We start from the raw sequence: 25,660 nt of genomic DNA, 5'->3' as shown, positions 1-25,660 counted from the left end.
AACAAAGGCCAAGCCATTGAACGTTTACATTTACAATTTTGCAAAAATACTCTATGCTTTAAGAGAAGTACGCAGAATGATTTTGTATATGGTGAGCTGGGGAGGGTGTCCATGCAGAATATTAGGCAATTTAACATGATCAAATACTGGATAAAACTATTGCAATGCAATGAAAACAAATTTTCCAAAAAAGTTTACAATTTGCTGAAAAACGACTTTGAAAATAACCCAAACAAGACCACAAGTTTAAGCTCTATTGTGTTCCCTGGGATTTCAGGATATCTGGATAATGCAGGGCGTCGGAAATGTGAAACTTTTCTTGTCGACAGTCAATCAGCGTCTTAAAAACACGTTTGTGCAAAAATGGTCAAGTCGATTAAGTGACTTCAGTAGGGCCCTATTTTATAATAACATTAAATCTTTTAAATTCCAAGAATATCTTAACCTTGTTATAATTTTATTTTAACTTTTGTAACCCTGTTTCATATAATGAAACGTCTATTGCACTATCTTAACCTATAAGTTTATCATCATATACTTTGTATGCGCTGTTTTGTTGTTTTTTCATTGTACAAGTAACATATATTGTCCTCGTGGGTTTTGTTGTAAAAGATCTCCACCTTTTACTTATAAGTTTATAACTACCCTCTGTAATCCTGCTCTAATGTATTAAAACGTTTTTGTTTTTGTTTTTGCACTATTTCCAACTACATGTATATGTGTATTATCATATACTTTGTATGCGCAGTTTTGTTGTTTTTTGCTTGTACAAGAAACATATATTGTCCTCATGGGTTTTTTGTAAAAGATCTCCAGCTTTTACTTATAAGTTTATAACTACCCTCTGTCATCCTGCTCTCACTTTGTAAGCGCTGTCTTGCCATTTATTGCTTGTAAATATGTTGTCCTCATGGGTCTTTTGACCTTTTGGAACATGTGAAATAAACTATCAATATCATAATGTCAACTTAACCCAATGTGTTCATCAAACTTGCCCCAACGTTTTAATCAAACTTGACCCAACATACATACTAGTATAATGCCAAGATGCGGTTTTGGCGTTACATATAAACACACCTTCGCGCCCTTGTCTAGTGGTACATGTAGGATGCTGGTCTAGGAAGCGGAAGGTCCTGGTTCAAATCCCGCTCAGACCGGGATTTTTCACGAGCAAAAATTAATCCCACGCTTGCTCTTCTTCACACAGGAGTATAAATGGTTACCTGTGAGAGAAAAAAAAGCCAATGTGCCGTGGCAGCAAACTGTGGCGAATGTAAACGGACGATTTATATCCCAGTGATCGGGGGTGGGGGATTGAAGATTGATTCTAGTATCATAATCAGTCTATAAACACATGAATTTACCATTCACCATGGAACGAAATCCCCGTCTCTACAAGGACGCTAAGCCACCATTAAATGTGAAGTATATTTTCATGTTGTAACATATATTGCACTTACCTTAATAAACTTTAATGATGCGGATGTCAAAGTTATCATCCTCAATAAAGCCGGTTTTCATTTAAAAACTTTGTATTGTATTGTTGACATGTTTAATATGTTTAAATAAAATATCGCCATATTTATTTGTGAATTGAATTGTGCATACGTATTATAATATGTCAATATTTCGTTGGTTATGTCTTGTTAGAAGTTTTGAACGTTAAACATTACGCACACTTGTGTATATCTGCACCGTTACAGAAAGATTCGCTGACAACAACTGGCGGGAATAAAGATACAGAATGGCATGTATTGCGTTATTACGCTAAAAATACTTCTGAGTATGGGGCCCTTTTTTACAAGACTATATGTGTCTTGTTCTGTGAAAATTGGGCAAAATGCATATGCGTAACTTTCCGCTTTAATGGTATTTTTCGTTTAAAGAAAGCCCATTTTACCGAAAATCTAGTTTAAGTTGAAAGTGTCGTCCCCGATTAGCCTGTGCGGACTGCACAGGCTAATCTGGGACGACACTTTACGCACATGCATTATGCCCAGTTTTCTCAGAACAAGACACATATAGTCATTTGCTGAATCAATATTTGGTTTATCTTGCAACTAATGTATAAGCTTTTAGGCGGATAATAATGTGTATTGATGTTTTTATATCAGCCTAGAAACATTATTACATTGTAATTTAATAATTTACTTTATTTTTCTCGTTAAGTAAACGCGAGCGCTTTGTTATCGTTTAGCATATCCTTATGAAAGTAAAATGTAAAGTAACATCTAAGACTTTCTATCGTAATGAGTATGTATTATGTACTTCACAGATTATTGTTGACACCGAATGGTCCAAATATGTTATCGGTACGTATATTTTAGTATACAAAACATGTATTTTAAACGAATTCTAAACAAAGTTTGTATACATGATATTTCTGGGGGTACAAACAATCTGGTGGTGGCATTGGCAATGAATAATTCGAAGGCGTAACTGCTATTTAACCCTTAAAGCGCTGGAGCTGAATTTTAAAGGCCTTTGCAAACAGTTTGGATCCAGATGAGACGCCACAGAACGTGGCGTCTCATCTGGATCCAAACTGTTTGCTATTCTGATAGTATTCTTTGAAAAAAAATGAAGAAAATGCTTATTTTAGAAATTCAGCAGACGACATTTTAGCAGAAGACAAATTACCCAGCATGCAAAGGGTTAAAAATCTTTTTCTGAAAACTTCAAGTTCCATACGTTTAATATTTGGATTGCAACACAGTCCTTTTAAGTTTGTTTAAAATAATTCCAATACCCCTGACCTCGTGGATCACATGACTTATATAGACTTACATGTATATATCGAAATATCTTTAAAGATCTTTTTTAGTTGAAACCACTAAGTGCTATGTGATTATATGGAATTCTATACAGTTGTTTTTAACATAAACCGATTGTCAACCTGCATCGCTAAAGTTGTCACATATTTGGTATAAACTTCCTTCAAATTGAGACTTTCTTTAGCTTAGATTCTTGTAGGAAAAAGGATTTAAAAGCAAAAGGTTTGATAAAATTGAATTGACTTCAAACATCAATACCGCCAAAAAAGTTTGATCTTTTATCTTACACAAATTAGTTTGATGTATATTCCATCCTGATTGGTATACTAAAACATGATTTGAATAGTGTTCACCCGTACTGATATAGGTGAATAATTGCTCTCTTATAGTATGCAACGCAAATCTGTCAAATAGTGCGAATACAAAAACTCACTAAATATGGTATAACACCAACCAAATATTCCTGATACCTTACATAACAAAAAAATGATTCGCAAATTAAATGTAGATTTGACGAAAAGAAATGCTAATGTCTCCACCAGAATATGCCAATTCACGCGGCTGTGATGATACCTTCCTTTTTCAACATATACCTCACACATTCATTTTATTCAGGCCATTTCCATCTCGAGATTAAATATAGCCCTTTTCATCTCTCATTAATCTTCAATCAATGTCTGATTAATATAATCGTTGCGCTGTAAAAAATAAATGATTGCACGAGATCTAAGCATCGTGCCAGACTCATTTCTTGATTCGAAAATGTTCAGGGATTTCATTCATGAACGTTGCGGGCAAATATCAATATTTTAATCGAATGTTTTATTAGCACCGCGTGCAAGAATCGCTGTGATTTTCATTAAATACAAAACGAAACTAATCGTGGTTGTTTTTATACATGTCTCTTTCATAGTATCAGTTGCATTTGACACTAAAAAAGACACTTAATATGTCATTACTTGATTTGCAAATCTCATAAAATGTCATTAGTGAATTGTTTAATGCCGTGCATGTTAATATTGAATTTTTATCATGGAATTATCTATTTTTCCCTTATATTTTTATTTGTTACGCAAACCATCCAGACATTTAGTTTTTCCAAATAAACCATTTTCGTGCAGCAAATTTATAGCAATTTTACCTGTAAGGATAAATTACCTCTGTGTAGTTGTATGAAGATTAATAAAATATTGTCAGGGTCTGCGCTGTTTGCTTAAAGGAATTTCTGTAAGAAATATTCTAAATATAGAAATAAATATACTAGACATCCTTAACTGTGGAAACAAATTGATCCTCTTAAGAAAGATGGGAGTGTCCACTATGCATAGATGGGTTAAAATAATTGGCTGCGCACGTTTCACTACATAAACCTATCAGGAAACAGCAGGCAGTTGTATCAGATATTGTATCGCTCGCTTGATGTATCTGTAGCTGAAAGGCAGTTGGGAGATGAGTTCTTAATTAAAGATAATGAGCTGATATCGAAAGATGGATATAGCATATAGTTGAGAAGCTAAAGTAGCAATCGGTGGTTAAAATCAAATCCTAACATCTTACACAACGACCTGTCGATCCTTGTAAGCTGGAGTTCTTCGTGTTAATTATCTGTGATTTATGGTAGAAGAGAAACATGCCACATAGTTGCATAACGAAACACTTACATATTTTAGAACTGAGCCAAATCAGTAATTTACCTAAGCGTGTATATCACGTCTTAGAAAAGTACATTGGCACTTAAAATATCAACGGTTTATTTATAGCTTCTCATCCTAATTTGAGAAATGATTACCCATGTATAACCAGTAGTTCGGTTCACGCTGCCATTAAAAATGTCAGACGTTTGGCACAACATGTCGTTATACGACCTGCTTGTTATGTACTGTTCGCAACTAATTATACTTTACATTTATATTGTAACATTACAGTGTAATGTCACCTCACAAGGCTGTTCTGTGCTCGAACTAGACAATAAAATGAGTCGCGTTCTGAGAAAACTGGGCTTAATGCATGTGCGTAAAGTGTCGTCCCGGATTAGCCTGTGCAGTCCGCACATGCTAATCAGGGACGAAACATTTCGCCTAAATTGGATTTTTGCTAAGAAGAGACTTCATTTAAACGAAAAATGTCATAAAAGCGGACTTCACAGGCTAATCTGGGACGACACTTTACGCACATGCATTATGTCCAGTCTTCTCAAAACGCGACTCAAATACTGAACGCGCAGTTCTAATTATTAACATTTATTACACTTTACAATTGTTCAAACAAAAACCTCAATAAAGTTATGCCTGAGAGTTATAATTTGGAACACTTGTAATTCAATACGTGTGCATATGCATATGAACATATGTACATATTTGTTTTATGTAGGTAAATATTATGTCTTTTCGTTTAAACACACGAGAACAGAGTGTGTATTTATATTATTTAATTGGTTACTGTAGCTTTATTTCAAACTTGTAATTTTCCAAGAATAGTCAACCCAAATGATTGACTTAGAAAAGAAATCGACACCTTTATCTAATACAATGTCTTTCCGATTTTCTTATTAGTCCGCCACATTCGTCTTGTTTGTTTATACTTATCGTTTTCTTTAAGTGCTATTTGTGTTTTTATTTGAAGAAAGTGGCTAACAACTAACTCATTAAAACGTTGATGTGACTTTATACCGTGGTATAAAGGAAGCAAATGAAAAAAACTATTTAGCGGTCTCTATCTACCCGGTGGAAACCTAGCCTATCCGCTTTTGTGACCATCAGCCAAACTTACACGCCTCCGGGGTTTGGGATCGAACCTTGGGTCGCCTGTGGTTGTTCCTGGTGCCAATAAAGAGACTACAGGAATCAATGTTACTGGAAGGACTTTGTGCGACTTTTGTTCGTAACAAACGACAGATTTGATGACATTGTTTCGTTGTGAAAGAAAACCGAACTAAAAACTATGAAGGTTGTTCTCTTGCTCTGGACTCATCATCTGAGTCATAAATTCCATAACTCAGAACAATATTTGCTCACTCGAATATTTCGACTATATCACATAGTCTTCATCAGCGATGTGCTGGTCAGTTGAGCGAGTCACGTGACGTAGGATGGTTACGTGACAGGAGGAGAGAATTGTTCACCGACGGAAGTCCCAGTCCCTCGTCCCAAATAATGCTCTGAGTTATGGAATTTATTGACTCAAAAGACCGAATTACTTTTTACCTAGCCCTTGAAATTCCGTCATAGTTATTGCACTTCAAAATGCATTTCATCGCATAGTGTAGCGCAATGTACATGTATATATGTATATATAAATAAATAAATATATATAATTAAATTTATTCATTTATAATTTCATCCTATATGTGCCTAGCTATCGCAAAGTTTCAATACATTAGATAATGTCAAATTATATTTTGTTTGTGCTAAAGTGTTTTTTGAAACAACGTTAGGCCACATGTTCGCGATAAACCTCGATACAACTTCGCTAGGTGCGAATTAATTATGACACGTATGCTTTTGCGGACGTTCAATGTTTGTTTTATCTACACCATAACATGTAAACAGGTCGATTAGCTTAAATCAATTAAAAACACATTTGCAGATAATCGTACGCTTCATATTGTTCATTAATTCAATGTGCTCATGAACTATTGACATGCCTATTCACATAGATTTGATGTGCTTTTCCTGTATCCCCTCATACCCCCACATTCATTATCTGTCCGTTACATTGTCGTGTGTTCTCTATATCAGTAATACTTTTGGGGGATTTTAATGAAACTTGCCTATTATGTTAAGGGCATTAAGACGGCGTGAAGAAGGCACGAGTCAATTATGCAGCGCAAATTAAAATGTCGTATTTCAAGGTCAAAGGTTTGAAGCCTGAATTATCGTGTATGTCACATATGATCTATTCTCTTTAAACGATTTTCGTGAAACTTGTCAGCCTGTTAAGTTCATTGAGCCGATGTGCCGAAGGCAGGTGGGACAGCCATGCGGCCACACGTAACACTTAAACGTCAAAGACTGAAGCGTTTTAGTCCTCACCATATCTCGTACAGCCATTTGAAGAATTGTATTAAACTTGTCCAAAATGTTAAGGTCTTTAGACGAAGTGCAAACGACAGGAGTCAGTTACGGCAACTCAGGGTCAAGGTAAAAGTTCATGGTCAAAAGTTAAAACCTATTTTGTGTTGTTCGCTCAATCTCGCCTAGACTATTTAAATGGTTTTCGAAAAGCCGGTTACAATGTAACGGTCATTAAGACGATGAACAAGGGGCATGAGAATGTCACGCCGTCTTAAGGTCAAGGTCAACTCGCAGTTCAAATGTTAAGCATTCATTATGCTTCCTATCTACAATACGAAACGTTCATGTACTTTAAAAGTTGTCCATGAGTCAACCACGCAGACTCAATGATAAGGTGACTTAACCCTTTGCATGCTGGGAAATTTGTCGTCTGCTAAAATGTCGTCTGCTGAATTTGTAAAATAAGCATTTTCTTCGATTTTTTTCAAAGAATACTATCAGAATAGCAAACGGTTTGGATCCAGATGAGACGCCACGTTCTGTGGCGTCACATCTGGATCCAAACTGTTTGCAAAGGCCTTTAAAATTCGGTTCCCGCACTGAAAGGCTTAAACATATAAGAATCTTGGACGGGGGATATAACTGTCTCTTGCGCTGCCTTGTTTTACATTGGCAAATTTAGTCTTGAGATGACAAATTCACCCTTTTAATCTTACAATAATGTGTAGTTAACGTCTGCTAACATAATTATACATGTTTTTCGCATTTGGAAAAAAATTAATTGACGCAATATACATTAAAGGCTATTACCTTTGCTGATTAAAGTGATATGTCACTGGATCTTGACGATATATGAATCGAACATTCTAGATAACAATCATAAGAAAACAATAATAGATACTAATATTACCGATAACATATCTTTGAACTGTGTAACTATATTAATGATTTCGAATAGTTCCTTTTTCTTCAAACATGGCATAACGAAACTCATTTGGTTAAGGTCGCCTTATTCATTTTTACGGTCTTCTTGTTGTTATTGTTGCTTGTAAAGGTCTTGTTATTTTCGTTGTTGTTGTCAAAAAATCAGGAGTATTGGAGTTAACAGTGAACTAAATATTGGTATTTAAATGGGATACAATACACTTATTCGAATTGATTGAATGCGATGTGACTTCATTGGAAATGGATGACGTTCTCATACTTGATTACATTCAAGCTGTTCTTACTGTTCGACACGACATTTAGGTCCGTCGGTAAAAAATTCCACTTTGCAGTTTATAACCGTTCCAATTACAAAGGGAAATTACCGTTCAGTTGCGGCTTAAAGATCATTCAAACAATGTTCCGAATTAAGTACTTCGTATATATCATTGCCGTGTATTTCCGTGTGTTCGACATGGCTTCTTTTCGTCCTAATTTAGGGAGATTAACGTAGATGGTGTCGCATTTTAAATACGGAAAACTCAGCGGAAACCAGCATTAAGGACAACTATATTATCGCTTTCTTGATGTTTTTAAGTCGTAACGTATTCTAGAAATTAGTTCCTACTTAAGAATGAAAGTCATTGGCTGTGAGGAATTAATGGACAAGCAGAAGCAATCAGTGGTTAACACAAAATCCCGACAACGCATGTCGGTCTTGATTTTAACCCATTTACGCCTAGTGTCTTGAAAAAATGCATTGGCAAACAGCGTAGACCCAGATGAGACGCCGCATCATGCGGCGTCTAATCTGGGTCTGCGCTGTTTGCTTAAAGGAAAAAAAATATTATAAATATAGAAATAAATATACTAGAAATCCTAAATTTTGGAAATAAATTGATCCATTTTATAAGGATGGGAGAGTCCACTAGGCATAAATGGATTTATGATACATGATTTGAGCCGAGTCATTCATACATGGGTCCGTTGCCATACGCGTTTTGCGTAACAAACGCATAGTCTGCGCTTCTGTGCGGTCTAGTCGGGAGCTACTCTGTCCGCTATCAAGCCGGGCAAGGTTTCATGGTCGTATTATTTGATTAGGTAGCTAGTCATCAGACTGTGCGGATGCGCAGGCTGAGCAGGAACTACCCTGATAGTTTTATGTTGAATACAATACAACAGATTCTAAATAACATGTTTACAGGTGATGATGTTTTACCAAGGTCGCTCCCTTTATTTGAGTTTTAAAGAATTATTACACTGTTGATGTCGTTTACCCCTTTTGAAGTGCAATAATAAATTATGTTGTTTTTCTATGTCTACACGAAGTGTGGAAAATAAATCTGATCGTCAGTAATTGTAAAACGTTTTCCTGACACAGGCCAGCTGTCGGACTAGCCTCGATGAAGACGTGAAGTAGGTTGTTGTAAGAAATACATTATGATTTAACCTATTTATGCCTAGTGGACTCTCCCATCCTTCTAAATTGGATCAAATTATTTTCAAAATTATGGATTATGCGGCATCTAATCTGGGTCTACGCTGTTTGCTAATGCCTTTTTTCTAGATGCTAGGCATAAATGGATTAATATGGGTATTACATTTACATGTGAGCCATGCTCTTAGATAATGGGGCTCACTGCAAGTGCGTAAACTGTTGTCTAAGATTAAGTTTTGAAATCCGCAAAGTCTAATCATGGACAACAACTTCCGGTTGTATGATGTTTTTTAGTTAAATAAAGTCTCGTCATAGCAGAAATCTCGTTGAGTCGGAAAAAGTCGTTCCATATTAGCCTGTGAAGACTGGGACGACACTTTACGCACAGCCGTGCTCTGTGAAAAGGGGATTTAATGCATGTGCGTAAAGTGTCGTCCTAGATTAGCCCATGCAGTCCGCACAGGCTAACCAGGGACGACACTTTCCGTCTACACTTTTGCTAGACTTTCTTGAAGCGAAAAATATAACCAAAGCGGAAAGTGGCGTCCCTGATTAGCCAGTGAGGATTGCACATTTTAATCTGGGACGACACTTTACGCACACGCATTTAGCCCCGTTTTCACAGAGCGCAGCTCATTTATTTCAACACTTATGCGTTTGTAATAGCTATTCTTTCGTTAGGAACAAACTGTTTTTAGAAGTGTTCTTTTGAAAATGTAAGCGGGTAAACTACTTTACAGGCTACGAAACAATATCACGGAAATGTGAACGCTTCATTTGCTGAACAATGTAAGCAACATTACAGTTGTGCATATATTGCGTTTGCTTATAACATTTTGCAAACAAGCATACGAATTATGTACAAATATATGTAATTCAGAAAGTATAAAAATGAGTTTTTTAATTTGTTAACAAATTAATTTTCAGAAACTGATTAAAACAAAATTAGACATAATCATTAAAACAAGAACGGGCAAACAGAGGTTTATTATATTTACATGTAAGATACTATTCGTCTTGCACTGGGAAACACATTAATAAATTAATTGACTTGTTATGGGCGAATCTGTTTTATCGGTATTAATGTTCAAGGACACATGGTTTATATGACAATTTTAGTGCAGAATACGACATTCAGTTATATCTTCTCACTTTTGTTTATGTCAGTCCAGATATGTTCTTGAACCTAAGTCGAACCCACGTAATGCTTAAAGCACATAATTAGTACGTCAATTGCTAAGCTAGCCATTGCCAGTCTTAAACCTGTATTTACCTCCGTTGCATTGGCCTTACAATACTTGTGTGTACGATAACAGGACCGTACATCAAAGTAACAAGCGTTTATTAATTTATTAAGTTCAACCAGCTCACTAGACTAAACCCATTTATGCCGAGCGTCAAGAAAAAAAAAGGATTGGCAAACAGCGTAGACCCAGATGAGACGCCGCATGATGCGGCATCTCATCAGGGTCTGCGCTGCTAGCTTTAAGGAATTTGTGTAAGAAATATTCTAAATATAGAAATAAATATACTAGACATCCCTAATTGTGGAAACAAATTGATCCACTTTAGAAAGATGGGAGTGTCCACTAGGCATAGATGGGTTAAAATCATTGGCTGCGCACGATTCACTACAGAAACCTATCAGGAAACAGCAGGCAGTTGTATCAGATATTGTATCGCTCGCTTGATGTATCTGTAGCTGAAAGGCAGTTGGGAGATTAGTTCTTAATTAAAGATAATGAGCTGATATCGAAAGATGGATATAGTATATAGTTGAGAAGCTACAGTAGCAATCAGTGGTTAAAATCAAATCCTAACATCTTACACAACGACCTGTCGATCCTTGTAAGCTGGAGTTCTTCGTGTTAATTATCTGTGAGTTATGGTAGAAGAGAAACATGCCACATAGTTGCATAACGAAACACTTACATATTTTAGAACTGAGCCAAATCAGTAATTTACCTAAGCGTGTATATCACGTCTTAGACAAGTACATTGGCACTTAAAATATCAACGGTTTATTTATAGCTTCTCATCCTAATTTGAGAAATGATTACCCATGTATAAACCAGTAGTTCGGTTCACGCTGCCATAAAACATGTCAGACGTTTGGCACAACATGTCGTTATACAACCTGCTTGTTATGTACTGTTCGCAACTAATTATACTTTACATTTATATTGTAACATTACAGTTATCAGTGTAATGTCACCTCACAAGGCTGTTCTGTGCTCGAACTAGACAATAAAATGAGTCGCGTTCTGAGAAAACTGGGCTTAATGCATGTGCGTAAAGTGTCGTCCCGGATTAGCCTGTGCAGTCCGCACATGCTAGTCAGGGACGAAACATTTCGCCTAAATTGGATTTTTGCTAAGAAGAGACTTCATTTAAACGAAAAATGTCATGAAAGCGGACTTCACAGGCTAATCTGGGACGACACTTTACGCACATGCATTATGTCCAGTCTTCTTAAAACGCGACTCAAATACTGAACGCGCAGGTCTAATTGTTAACATTTATTACACTTTACAATTGTTCAAACCAAAACGTCAATAAAGTTATGCCTGAGAGTTATAATTTGGAACACTTGTAATTCAATACGTGTGCATATGCATATGAACATATGTACATATTTGTTTTATGTAGGTAAATATTATGTCTATTCGTTTAAACACACGAGAACAGAGTTTGTATTTATATTATTTAATTGGTTACTGTAGCTTTATTTCAAACTTGTAATTTTCTAAGAATAGTCAACCCAAATGATTGATTTAGAAAAGAAATCGACACCTTTATCTAATACAATGTCTTTCCGATTTTTTTATTAGTCCTCCACATTCGTCTTGTTTGTTTATACTTATCGTTTTCTTTAAGTGCTTTTTGTGTTTTTATTTGAAGAAAGTGGCTAACAACTAACTCATTAAAACATTGATGTGACTTTATACAGTGGTATAAAGGAAGCAAATGAAAAAAAAAATTTAGCGGTCTCTAAGTAACCGGTGGAAGCCTAGCCTATCCGCTTTTGTGACCATCAGCCAAACTCACACGCCTCCGGGGTTTGGGATCGAACCTTGGGTCGCCTGTGGTTGTTCCTGGTGCCAATAAAGGGACTACAAGAATCAATGTTACTGGACGGACTTTGTGCGACTTTTGTTCGTAACAAACGACAGATTTGATGACATTGTTTCGTTGTGAAAGAAAACCGAACTAAAAACTATGAAGGTTGTTCTCTTGCTCTGGACTCAGCATCTGAGTCATAAATTCCATAACAATATTTGCTTACTCGAATATTTCGACTATATCACATAGTCTTCATCAGCGATGTGCTGGTCAGTTGAGCGAGACACGTGACGTAGGATGGTTACGTGACAGGAGGAGAGAATTGTTCACCGACGGAAGTCCCAGTCCCTCGTCCCAAATAATGCTCTGAGTTATGGAATTTATTGACTCAAAAGACCGAATTACTTTTCACCTAGCCCTTGAAATTCCGTCGTAGTTATTGCACTTCAAAATGCATTTCATCGCATAGTGTAGCACAATGATACATGTATATATGTATATATATGAATAAATAAATATATATAATTATATAATTAAATTCATTCATTTATAATTTCATCCTATATGTGACTAGCTATCGCAAAGTTTCAATACATTAGATAATGTCTTATTATATTTTGTTTGTGCTAAAGTGTTTTCTGAAACAACGTTAAGCCACATGTTCGCGATAAACCTCGATACAACTTCGCTAGGTGTGAATTAATTATGACACGTATGTTTTTGCGGACGTTCAATGTTTGTTTTATCTACACCATAACATGTAAACAGGTCGATTAGCTTAAATCAATTAAAAACACATTAGCAGATAATCGTACGCTTCATATTGTTCATTAATTCAATGTGCTCATGAACTATTGACATGCCTATTCACACAGATTTGATGTGTTTTTCCTGTATCCCCTCATACCCCCACATTCATTATCTGTCCGTTACATTGTCGTGTGTTCTCTATATCAGTAATACTTTTGGGGGATTTTAATGAAACTTGCCTATTATGTTAAGGGCATTAAGACGGCGTGAAGAAGGCACGAGTCAATTATGCAGCGCAAATTAAAATGTCGTATATCAAGGTCAAAGGTTTGAAGCCTCAATTAGCGTGTATGTCACATATGGTCTATTATCTTTGAAAGATTTTCGTGAAACTTGTCAGCCTGTTAAGTTCATTGAGCCGATGTGCCGAAGGCAGGGGGGACAGCCATGCGGCCACACGTAACACTTAAACGTCAAAGACTGAGGCGTTTTAGTCCCCACCATATCTCGTACAGCCATTTGAAGAATTATATTAAACTTGTCCAAAATATTAAGGTCTTTAGACGAAGTGCAAACGACAGGAGTCAGTTACGGCAACTCGGGGTTAAGGTAAAAGTTCATGGTCAAAAGTTAAAACCTATTTTGTGTTGTTCGCTCAATCTCGCCTAGACTTTTTAAATGGTTTTCGAAAAGCCGGCTACAATGTAACGGTCATTACGACGATGAACAAGAGGCATGAGAATGTCACGCCGTCTTAAGGTCAAGGTCAACACGCAGTTCAAACGTTTAGCATTCATTATGCTTCCTATCTACAATACGAAACGTTCATGTACTTTAAAAGTTGTCCATGAGTCAACCACGCAGACTCAATGATAAGGTGACTTTACCCTTTGCATGCTGGGAAATTTGTCGTCTGCTAAAATGTCGTCTGCTGAATTTGTAAAATAAGCATTTTCTTCGATTTTTTTCAAAGAATACTATCAGAATAGCAAACGGTTTGGATCCAGATGAGACGCCACGTTTTGTGGCGTCTCATCTGGATCCAAACTGTTTGCAAAGGCCTTTAAAATTCGGTTCCCGCACTGAAAGGGTTAAACATATAAGAATCTTGGACGCGGGATATAACTGTCTCTTGCGCTGCCTTGTTTTACATTGGCAAATTTAATCTTGAGATGACAAATTCACCCTTTTAATCTTACAATAATGTGTAGTCAACGTCTGCTAACATAATTATACATGTTTTTCGCTTTTGGAAAAAAAAATAATTGACGCAATATACAATAAAGGCTATTACCTTTGCTGATTAAAGTGATATGTCACTGAACCTTGACGATATTAGAATCGAACATTCTAGATAACAATCATAAGAAAACAATAATAGATACTAATATTACCGATAACATATCTTTGAACTGTGTAACTATATTAATTATTTCGAATAGTTCCTTTTTCTTCAAACATGGCATAACGAAACTCATTTGGTTAAGGTCGCCTTATTCATTTTTAAGGTCTTCTTGTTGTTGTTGTTGCTTGTACAGGTCTTGTAATTTTCGTTGTTGTTGTCAAAAAATCAGGAGTATTGGAGTTAACAGTGAACTAAATACTGGTATTTAAATGGGATACAAGACACTTATTCGAATTGATTGAATGCGATGTGACTTCATTGGAAATGGATGACGTTCTCATTCTTGATTACATTTAAGCTGTTCTTACTGTACGACATGACATTTAGGTCCGTCTGTAAAAAATCCACTTTGCAGTTTATAACCGTTCCAATTACAAAGGGAAATTACCTTTCAGTTGCGGCTTAAAGATCATTCAAACAATGTTCCGAATTAAGTACTTCGTATATATCATTGCCATGTATTTCCGTGTGTTCGACATGGCTTCTTTTCGTCCAAATTTAGGGAGATTAACGTAGATGGTTTCGCATTTTAATACGGAAAACTCAGCGGAAACCAGCATTAAGGACAACTATATTATCGCTTTCTTGATGTTTTTAAGTCGTAACGTATTCTAGAAATTAGTTCCTAATTAAGAATGAAAGTCATTGGCTGTGAGGAATTAATGGACAAGCAGAAGCAATCAGTGGTTAAAACAAAATCCCGACAACGCATGTCGGTCTTGATTTTAACCCATTTACGCCTAGTGTCTTGAAAAAAAGGCATTGGCAAACAGCGTAGACCCATCTGGGTCTGCGCTGTTTGCTTAAACGAAAGAAATATTCTTAATATAGAAATAAATATACTAGAAATCCTAAATTTTGGAAATAAATTGATCCATTTTATAAGGATGGGAGAGTCCACTAGGCATAAATGGATTTATGATACATGATTTGAGCCGAGTCATTCATACATGGGTCCGTTGCCATACGCGTTTTGCGTAACAAACGCATAGTCTGCGCTTCTGTGCGGTCTAGTCGGGAGCTACTCTGTCCGCTATCAAGCCGGGCAAGGTTTCATGGTCGTATTATTTGATTAGGTAGCTAGTCATCAGACTGTGCGGATGCGCAGGCTGAGCAGAAACTACCCTGATAGTTTTATGTTGAATACAATCCAAAAGATACTAAATAACATGTTCACAGGTGATGATGTTTTACCAAGGTCGCTCCCTTTATTTGAGTTTTAAAGAATTATTACACTGTTGATGTCGTTTACCCATTTGAAGTGCAATAATAAATTATGTTGTTTTTCTGTGTCTACACGAAGTGTGGAAAATAAATCTGATCGTCAGTAATTGTAAAACGTTTTCCTGACACAGGCCAGCTGTCGGACTAGCCTCGATGAAGACGTGAAGTAGGTTGTATTGTAAGAAATACATTATGATTTAACCCATTTATGCCTAGTGGACTTTCCCATCCTTCTAAATTGGATCAAATTATTTTCAAAATTATGGATTATGCGGCATCTAATCTGGGTCTACGCTGTTTGCTAATGCCTTTTTTCTAGATGCTAGGCATAAATGGATTAATATGGGTATTACATTTACATGTGAGCCATGCTCTTAGATAATGGGGCTCACTGCAAGTGCGTTAACTGTTGTCTAAGATTAAGTTTTGAAATCCGCAAAGTCTAATCATGGACAACAACTTCCGGTTGTATGATGTTTTTTAGTTAAATAAAGTCTCGTCATAGCAGAAATCTCGTTGAGTCGGAAAAAGTCGTTCCATATTAGCCTGTGAAGACTGGGACGACACTTTACGCACAGCCGTGCTCTGTGAAAAGGGGATTTAATGCATGTGCGTAAAGTGTCGTCCTAGATTAGCCCATGCAGTCCGCACAGGCTAACCAGGGACGACACTTTCCGTCTACACTTTTGCTAGACTTTCTTGAAGCGAAAAATATAACCAAAGCGGAAAGTGGCGTCCCTGATTAGCCAGTGAGGATTGCACATTTTAATCTGGGACGACACTTTACGCACACGCATTAAGCCCCGTTTTCACAGAGCGCAGCTCATTTATTTCAACACTTATGCGTTTGTTATAGCTATTCTTTCGTTAGGAACAAACTGTTTTTAGAAGTGTTCTTTTGAAAATGTAAACGGGTAAACTACTTTACAGGCTACGAAACAATATCACGGAAATGTGAACGCTTCATTTGCTGAACAATGTAAGCAACATTACAGTTGTGCATATATTGCGTTTGCTTATAACATTTTGCAAACAAGCATACGAATTATGTACAAATATATGTAATTCAGAAAGTATAAAAATGAGTTTTTTAATTTGTTAACAAATTAATTTTCAGAAACTGATTAAAACAAAATTAGACATAATCATTAAAACAAGAACGGGCAAACTGAGGTTTATTATATTTACATGTAAGATACTATTCGTCTTGCACTGGGAAACACATTAATAAATTAATTAACTTGTGATGGGCGAATCTGTTTTATCGGTATTAATGTTCAAGGACACATGGTTTATATGACAATTTTAGTGCAGAATACGACATTCAGTTATATCTTCTCACTTTTGTTTATGTCAGTCCAGATATGTTCTTGAACCTAAGTCGAACCCACGTAATGCTTAAAGAACATAATTAGTACGTCAATTGCTAAGCTAGCCATTGCCAGTCTTAAACCTGTATTTACCTCCGTTGCATTGACCTTACAATACTTGTGTGTACGATAACAGGACCGAACATCAAAGTAACAAGCGTTTATTAATTTATTAAGTTCAACCAGCTCACTAGACTAAACCAATTTATGCCGAGCGTCAAGAAAAAAAAGGATTGGCAAACAGCGTAGACCCAGATGAGACGCCGCATGATGCGGCATCTCATCAGGGTCTGCGCTGTTTGCTTTAAGGAATTTGTGTAAGAAATATTCTAAATATAGAAATAAATATACTAGACATCCCTAAGTTTGGAAATAAATTGAACCAATTAGGAAGGATGGGAGAGCCCACTAGGCATAAATGGGTTAATATTTTGATGTCGGTTTATGAATCTTGACCCAAATAACATAAACAACGACGGCACACTGCTGGCCCTGGCCGATGAATCTTGTAATAGTGTGCTGTATTAATTGTTTACACTATTATTATACGTTTTACATACCTTAAATAGATTGGAAATAGAACACGTTCAAGAACAATCACACTATATATATTATGCTAACTTTAACCATTTCAATAACTTAATATATCCATTGAAATGCGCGTTTGTATCACTTTGTGTTTGCGTAAATATCTAATAAATATCTCAAATGGAACTATTGCCTTATTTAACCACAAAAAGTGTGCAAAAAAACCTAAAAACAAATACTTAAATACTTTAATGTAGTCCTGAACACTACACCCTGTACCGGACTCAGTCTGCTTGTGGATCAGTAATTGGTGTACCAATGTAACTAATGTACTTGCTTCTAGACCGATAATTACGTTATCGTTGTTTTGATACTGGCCAAATGTTCATTAATCGAATTTACGCTTGTGATTTCGCTAATAAATACCATTCAGCATTTGACCTCATGTTCGGAATTAACTTTCATAAGTACAAAAGCAGTGTTTCTCACGGACCTTTTCACCTGTAACGGCGTTTTAACACTTAATGACACTCGTTACAGCAAAAGGCCGATCCGCTTTCAGTAATACTGGAATGTAAAAACAAGCATGTTAACCTCCCTCTACTGGCCTGAACTACACTTGTATTCCTTGGTTATAAGGGCCCTTCAAGCCCGTGGAATTATTTTTTCCGGATAATTGACTTCAATTCAAGCTAAATCATTCATTCCGCATGCTATTACTGATCATTGCCGCAGTGTGCACGTTCCCGATTGCTTTACTGAAATGGCATTTGAACAGTCCACGCAACTGGTTGTTACAGTCATTCCAAATGCGTATTACCCCTTTCAGCGCTGGAACCGAATTTTAAAGGCCTTTGCAAACAGTTTGGATCCAGACGAGACGCCACAGAACGTGGCGTCTCATCAGGATCCAAACTGTTTGCTATTCTGGTAGTATTCTTTGAAAAAAATTGAAGAAAATGCTAATTTTAGAAATTCAGCAGACGACATTTTAGCAGACGACAAATTTCCAAGCATGCAAACGGTTACAAAAAAATAATCCCAGAGCAAGGTTTATTCGTATGAATGTGTTGCTTATGTAAGGTGACAGCGAATCAGTTACAAATATCATCTTAGGCAATATGGGACGCCAGTTTAACTCGTTTCGTAACATAAATGGTGTACCCGCATTATTACCTAACATTTATGTTTTATAGTTGAATTCAATTGCGGCATTTAAAATATTTTTTTAACTGCGTATAGTTATATTACGATTATGATTGAATGAATATTTGTTTCATTGGCTTTCATTCCGTGTTATTACAAATAAATGTCATATGTAAAGAAACTTCAGATATGTGAATTATTCCTGCTAATAAAGCAGTTTTTCATGGTGTAAAAAATTGCTAAAATTCACACAAAATAAAAACCATTTTTTCAAAGGCCCATAACAATGAACTCACAACGAAAATCTTAATAAGCAGGCTAACATTTTGAAAAAAAAGCAATGTCGTGCCACTCTATATGGTTTAACATTTGAAAATGTCCTATACATGTTTTCATTTCGCAAAATCCTAATGAACAGAACAGACAATTTATTAAGACTTGCACATAGTGCATTGTCTTCATAATATGTGTACATAATATACAAAAGGTCTTATGTCAACATGGTAATGACAATGTTAGCAATACATGGTTAATCTTATATATTCAAATAAATAAATCTCAGTAACAATATACATTTATTAAGTAGTAAGCAAAGGGGATGTAATCTAATATATTACAATAACTTAATTGTCTATAACAGTATACATTTATAAAGAAATAAGCAAAGAGGATGAACAAATATAATTCTATAACAGTATACATTTATGCAGAAATAAGCAATGAGGATGAACAAAAAGACTATTGTTATCCTTCGACAATATTAAAAATAGTTTTTTCGGAGAAACATAGCTTCTTTGATGTATAAGGAAAGTTAGATAAGATCTTCTCTTTTACACGATTTCATAAGTTCTAAAAAGTTAAATACAGATGGATTTCTATGATATTTCGCTTTGATGTACTTTTTTCTAACTGTTGTGAAACTTGAACAAACAAGTACAAAATGGTATTCGTCTTCGATGTCCCTTGCGTTACAGCAAAGGCAATACCTTTCTTCTCGCGGGATTCGATTTCTACAGAACCTCCCGCTTTGACACCTTAAAGGATGTACTAAGAGTCTGAGTCGACTAAAATAAAATCATAAGCTTCTAGGTATAATATCTAAATATGTTTCGTATTCAAAATTTAGTCTATATGCCTTATATAGCATCAAAACTGGACTTTGTAGCGACCTATACCACTCTTGTTTAAAACAATCAATAACTCTATTTTTGAATTCACATAAAAACTTTTTTTTTCATTGATACAAGCGCAGTTTTCGAAAACAAAAGTAAAACCATAGTCATTCAAAAGTTTCTTTAAATTTGTTACCCAAATTTTTAACCTTTCTGACAATATTTAAGTGCATCATAATACACTGTGCGTAAAATAATGTTGTCACTATTGACCACTTTTAACCAATATTTCAACAATCGTACATATCTTTGAACATACAGCGGAAATCTACCAAGTTCACATTAAACACCTGCTGTACAAGTATTTTTCCTAACCTACAATATCCGTTTACAAAACTTAAGATGAATGCGCTCAATTTCTCTTGACTTCGTATAGCCCCATATTTCACAAGAATAATTGATGATAGGGGAGACAAATGCGTCAAATAATTGAGTTTTAGGCTTAAAATCAAACTGTTGACATTTAAACAATAACAGGTTTAAAGCTTTTAAGAATTTACAAATGAGATGTTCAATGTTTATACCAAAATTTCCAGTATAGTAAAAAACACATCCTAAATAGTAAACATCATTGACCACCTCGATGGGTTGGCTATTGTCTATTAGTCTATTATTGGGTATTAGTCATGTCTATGTTTCCGAAGTAAGCAGTCCTCCACGTTTCCGAAACACAATAATCTTAGTTTTAAAAGTATTAACTTGTAGACCCCATGTATCACAGTATGTGTACACACAATCTAGATGGGCTTGTATTTCTTCCGGAGTTTTACCTACAATATCCATAGCATCTGCAAATAATAATAAAATCAAAACGCATGTTCTTGAACTCAGAGGCATTTAAGATCAATCAACAAAACATTTGGGCTTCATGCATGCAAGTGGAATGCAAAAAATTGTCGTGTGCGTGATCCGCTATTGTCTTTTATTAGCATGCAATTGCCATCAAATCTTTGGGCGGAAGCACGTGTTTGTGGCAGTTACTTGCTATAGTCAGCTCATGTCCCTGTCCAGACGGAAATGAAGGCCTCCAAGAGGCTTCCTTGCCAAATACTGACATTTTCTTGGCCATCAAATTAGAGTCCTCTCGGGGGAAATGGGTTTTTTTAACAAAATGGATGGCCCATAGTCAAGTTCTTCACATATAATACGTGCTCTGTGAAAAGGGGGTTTAATGCATGTGCGAAGAGTGTCGTCCAATATAAGCCTGTGCAGTCCGCACAGGCTTATCAGGGAAGACACTTTCAGCCTAAATTGGATTTTTGTTAAGAAGATACTCTCTGTAAGAAAAAAAAGCATTGAATCGGAAAGTGTCGTTCCTGATTAGCCTGTGCAAATTGCACATGCTAATCTGGGACGACAGTTTACGCACATGCATTAAACCCCCTTTTCAAAGATCACGGCCCATTTCTTCATAATGCAAACAAGTCCTGTTTGTTTGTACTATATTATGCCGCTGTTGTTGTATGTGTTTATCTGCGAAAAGCATTAGTCAATTTTAAGTTAAATAGTTATTATGCTATCCATGCAAACGTACGTTTCATAATGATACAGTCAAGCGCCATAGGCTTATAATCCGTAATGTAACTAGGTCTTTTAACTATGTCAAATGTAAAAACATAGAATGTATAGCGTGTTTGAATGACGTATACATATTTCATGACATCATAACATTGAAAGTAACGGAATTCTTGCAATAGAGCAAACAACATATACTAGTGTGTTATATAAAAGTGTGTAATTGTTTATGCAAGTAAACCTGGCGATGGCATTATATTGTAAGCATATTTATAAACGTTTTGTAGTCCATGTATAAATATGTCGTCATATAAAAAACACATTTTATATAACAACAATATCGTTAAGTATATATAATTTCTTAGCTTTGTATTTATTTACCGTGCCTATATTAAGACGTCCATTTAACTTCATCACCGACAATGTTATGTAAACAACTAAAACTAATAAATTTAAGGAAGGCACCATTCATTTCATCCAATAATATTGTAACAAAGTCCGTCACTGAAAACTAGGAACAAACTGATTCATGATCTGTGCAAAAAGGCTTAATGTATAATTATGCCTTAAGTATCGTCCCAGATTATCAAGTACAGTCCGCAAATCTATGTCGACATTTCGCTTTTATGGTATTTTTCTTTTAAAGGAATTCTCTTCTGTGAAAATGAAATATCCGTCTAAAGAAAAGTGTAGCCCCTGATAAGCCTGTGCGGACTGCTCATGCTAATCTCAGAGGACACGTTACGCACATGCATTAAGCCCTGTTTTCCCATGGCGAGACTCATGAGGTACATCGTATACGTCGCTCTCACGTTCGTAGAGCACGTGAACATGTTCAGCATGCATATTGAAAATGGTTTAATCAAAATTCCAATGTCTGACAAACGTCATCTTTGCTAAATGATGGACAGTATACTATGATATGTGTTACAACATTCCCCGAATGTATATATATATATATATTACTAAAAGTTAAATGAAAGGCGGTTATGTTCCTCTTATAAACAATACGGTACATTATTTAAGGAGGCGATGATAAATCTCGCTCTGGACTCCCACGTGGATCCAGTTTCGTAACCAGACATGATCTGTCAACCACGAAGTGTTTTATCCTGTTATAATCTATGTTTCAGATGTTATCTCACGGAATAAAGACCTCTCGGGAATACGAATTCACGCCCATAGCGCGTTCTTAGCAATGACGTGAGTATCTTCAGTATTTTTTTCTTGAAAATGTCGGTGTGCACGTTAATAATTAAATATGTGAAACAAGATAAAGTCATCATTCAGATCCTCGAGTGAAGCTATGAATAATTTTGGAATTATGTTTTTAAAAATCCAGTTTTTACGGTAAATGTCGTCCCGCATTAGCCAGTGCGGACTGCACAGCTCATCTGGGAAGACATTTTACGCACATGCGTTCAGCCTTGTTTTCCAAAAAAATCCAGGCGATGGGTCCCCGGAACACATAGATGCGTAGCACATCAATTCTTTCGAATTTTATCAGGCGTATAGGTCGACAGAAAACTATGTATAGTATAGCTACTATCAATTTAAAAATAAATTTTCATGTAATAAATTTAGTATATAGCGATTTCATTGGATTAACATACGTGAAAATTATAAGTGCACTTCAAAACAAACAACAGTATACGTTCTCTGTGAAAAGGAGGTTAAATGCATGTGCTTAAAGTGTCTTCCATGATTAGCCTGTGCAGTCCGCACAGGCTAATTAGTTACGACACGTACCGCTTTTATTGCATTTTTCGTTTACAGAAAGTATCTTCAGTTAAGGCGGTAATTGTTGTCCCTGATTAGCCTATGCGGACTGCACAGGCTAATCTTGGACGCCACTTTACGCACATGCATTAAACCCTCTTTACACAGAGCGCTGCTCATATGTCTTTTCTTAGTGAAACAATAGCATGTCTCTTGCATAAACATATAATATGAAATGGAAATAAATACAAATAAAAAGCCCGTCTGATCCCAGAGCGTGCACCAATCATAAAATGCAAATCAACCAATGCATACATCAATAACGATAAGTCATATTGCAAATACAAATGTGATTTATATGCATGTGTGTGGCAACTAGGCCTTTTGCTCGTCAAAATGAATTGTATATTTCCGTTTATGACTATTTCCACACGATGAAATACCACTTGGATGTTTGTTGTAGTTTTTATAAACAAAAAGCTTTTAAATGCAGATAAATATAGGTCGTATATTGTTTAATTGCATATAATTAATATCAATTTGTATTGGACATCTCGCCAATAAAGAAACCATGTAAAAATATTAAATTGCTGCTACTGTTTGTAGTTTTTTACCGTTATGATTAAAAAACATTACTGCATATGCTAATCTGGGACAATACTTTAAGCACTTGGCCTTGTGTTTTATTACAACTTGTGTTGTCAGACAATCTAGAAAAATGTTTATTCTGCTGGAAAAAGTGTTGTAAACAAGTTCATATAAATACATTAATATTTGTTAGGGTTTTATATTGTTATGGTTAACGGTTTTGTTTGCGTATACTCAACAACATCTGATGCTATTCGCATGACATTATTCTCAGAAGAATTCGGGTATGTTTTCGAACGTTCGTTCATTATTTGGCAAGAAACGAAAACGATGTACAAAAGTGAATTGATAATTATGTGTAATATTAATGGTATTACAATTGCAATATAGCACAGTGATGGAAGCGTACATGATTTAAGAATATTTGTTCACTGGTAAACGAAGTTTAGTGTCGCTCTGTGGAAACATGCATTTTAATGCATGCGCATAGTGCAGTCCGCACAGGCGAATCTTCGACAAAGCTTTCCACCTAAACTGGATTTTCGTGTCGTCCCTGATTAGCATGTATAAACTACTCAGGGCGATCTGGGAAGCCACAGTGCGCACATGCATTTAGATCGATTTTCCCATATCGAGGCTCACTAGTTTTCCAAATTAGTGTCAAAGGTTTGCCGATTCAAAATAGGTAACCGTTTTGTTAATGCAAAATTATTATATACATTGAGAAACAATATATAGCGTGTGTAATTGCTGACAACCGTAAAGTGAATTGCTTCCATCGCCTCAACATTTCACTTTTATTGTTGCATTTATTAATTGTCGATGGTTACGGTGATAACTTTATGTTTTGAGGACACTAGTGTGACTACCGTGTTGTGCGTTTTCTAATATATTTTTACTGGTGTTTATATTTAAACGATTTATTTCCTTTGCTTCGATCTGTTTGTCAATAATTGGAATGACAATCATCTAAATCTAAGAATATATGAAAATATTCCAATAATATTGCAAAAATACTATATAATACATTAACAAAAATCATTCTCTTTATATATGACATACTAGTAAGTTAAACTTGCCTAGTTGTCAGTCTAAACATATGTCCTTTCAAAGATACCAGCCATCACTGTCGTCATAAATATAACACTCGCAATATGGAATCTACCGATGAGAAATAAAGACGCAATAGAAAGGAAGCGGTAATTTTGCAGTATATTTTCTGTACATGTATATACTAACAACTATAAGTCAACAACGGATTAATACTTTCCGGTAAAGTCGAGTAACACGTTTGAAGTCGCTGAATTCTCATATAATAGTTATTACCGCTTACCGACATGTGCATCCCCTAACACACACATAAGATCTTTTGACATCGTATGCATCCATTCATCATAGAATATGAGCACAGCCTAGATTTTATATGTCGAACATTCGGGAACATTGCACGGCTTCGTGTTTTTATTGTTTATTTTCGTCGGTTTGTATAGCTGTCATTAAATGTATCAATATGCGAATCGTCTTTACACGAACAACTCGTGCGATGAAACCTTTGTACGTACCCTTTAAAAAATATCTAACCATTGTGTATCTATGTTTGCAGATTGATTAATGATGTGATTTTAATTGGATTTTTCTCCTGCAAAACAACAGTTTATGCAAAACACATCGCACACGTTTACAAATATTCTAACTACAAATATAAATGTTAAAAATATATAAATATTATTTAATTATTTATAATATAGTTTTCGGCGTTTTTTTATTTTTCTACAATCAACATTTACTACAGCCTGTGTTTATTTACCGTCAATTAATGATTTAATGTACAAATAATTCAACCAAAAACCTTAAAAACGGCGATTTTTCTATATTATTGTCAAGGCTGCAATTATAGTAATGATAACGTGCATAATTTTTCGACGCATATTCCTCCGAAACCGGCGGAAAGTTTTAAAATGAAATATTTGTGTCTGTCCCCCGTGACTGACGGGGGGATGCGTGAAGGAAAATGCGTCTTTTATTTTG

The 25,660-nt window shown here is 35.6% G+C and overlaps 1 long non-coding RNA gene across 1 annotated transcript in view; it reads left to right on the top strand.

Moving 5' to 3' along the window:
- The window catches only part of LOC127842441 (uncharacterized), a 116,664-nt gene that overhangs the window by 71,151 nt on the left and 19,853 nt on the right, over positions 1-25,660 (top strand). Inside the window, exon 3 of the long non-coding RNA XR_008031646.1 lies at positions 22,459-22,528. This is a non-coding gene — a long non-coding RNA (uncharacterized LOC127842441). The remainder of the gene's footprint in view (positions 1-22,458; positions 22,529-25,660) is intronic.

This window comes from Dreissena polymorpha, chromosome 8, assembly GCF_020536995.1.
Source record: "Dreissena polymorpha isolate Duluth1 chromosome 8, UMN_Dpol_1.0, whole genome shotgun sequence".
NCBI classification, from domain to species: Eukaryota; Metazoa; Mollusca; class Bivalvia; order Myida; family Dreissenidae; genus Dreissena; species Dreissena polymorpha.
The sequence above is the reverse complement of the archived record's forward strand: the minus strand, read 5'-3'. Positions and strand labels throughout refer to the sequence as shown.